Source organism: Urocitellus parryii, chromosome 15, assembly GCF_045843805.1.
Source record: "Urocitellus parryii isolate mUroPar1 chromosome 15, mUroPar1.hap1, whole genome shotgun sequence".
NCBI lineage: Eukaryota > Metazoa > Chordata > Mammalia > Rodentia > Sciuridae > Urocitellus > Urocitellus parryii.
Window position 1 is genome coordinate 56,456,057 of NC_135545.1, and position 729 is coordinate 56,456,785.

Here is a 729-nt window from a genome sequence, read left to right on the forward strand (position 1 = left end):
AGCAGCACGGGAGCAGAGGCACAGGCGGAGGGTCTGGAGCCAAGGAGGCCACCCCTTTCCAGAAACTGGACGGGAGGGGACCAGTCCAGCAAGTGGGGGTGGGAGTCAGCCGGGCCTCCCAGGGCTTTGGAGGCTGCCTTTGGCTTCTCTCGGTCTGCCAGCACGGGGCTGCTATTTTATTATTCAGCCTGGTGGGAGGCTGGGGCGGCAGCTTGCCCTCATGCCTAAGCTGAGTTGGAGGTCATTTCCCCCTTCCTCCTACCCCTGCCTGGAGCTGCCCAGGGTGGAGCACCCCGGGGTCTGCACCCTCACCCTTCTTGAGAGGGAGGGAAGTGCTTTAAAACAAGCTGACATTTATTAGGCCCTTTCTGTTCGCCCTGCTGTGTCTTGTGTTCCTGTCTGTGAAATGAGCCTTACAGCAGTTTCTGAACAGAGTCAGGAGGTGCTCAGTGGCTCCCTAGTGACAGTCTGTCCTGGGCCAGTCTTCATAGCAGCCTGAGGACGTTATTCTTACTGTTATTCTTGTCATCGTGCAGAAGAGGAATGGATGGAGGCCCAGAGAGGTCGAGAAGTGGCTCAGAATTCACCCAGCAGATGGGGCTGGACTACAGCCAGCTCCTGGTGGTCACCCCAGGTTCAGGGTACTGTTGTCTGCAGGGGGTGACCAGGACAAAGCCTGGCCCTGAGGGGCAGGGGTTCACTGAGACTATATCCTCTTTGCTGCCTCCG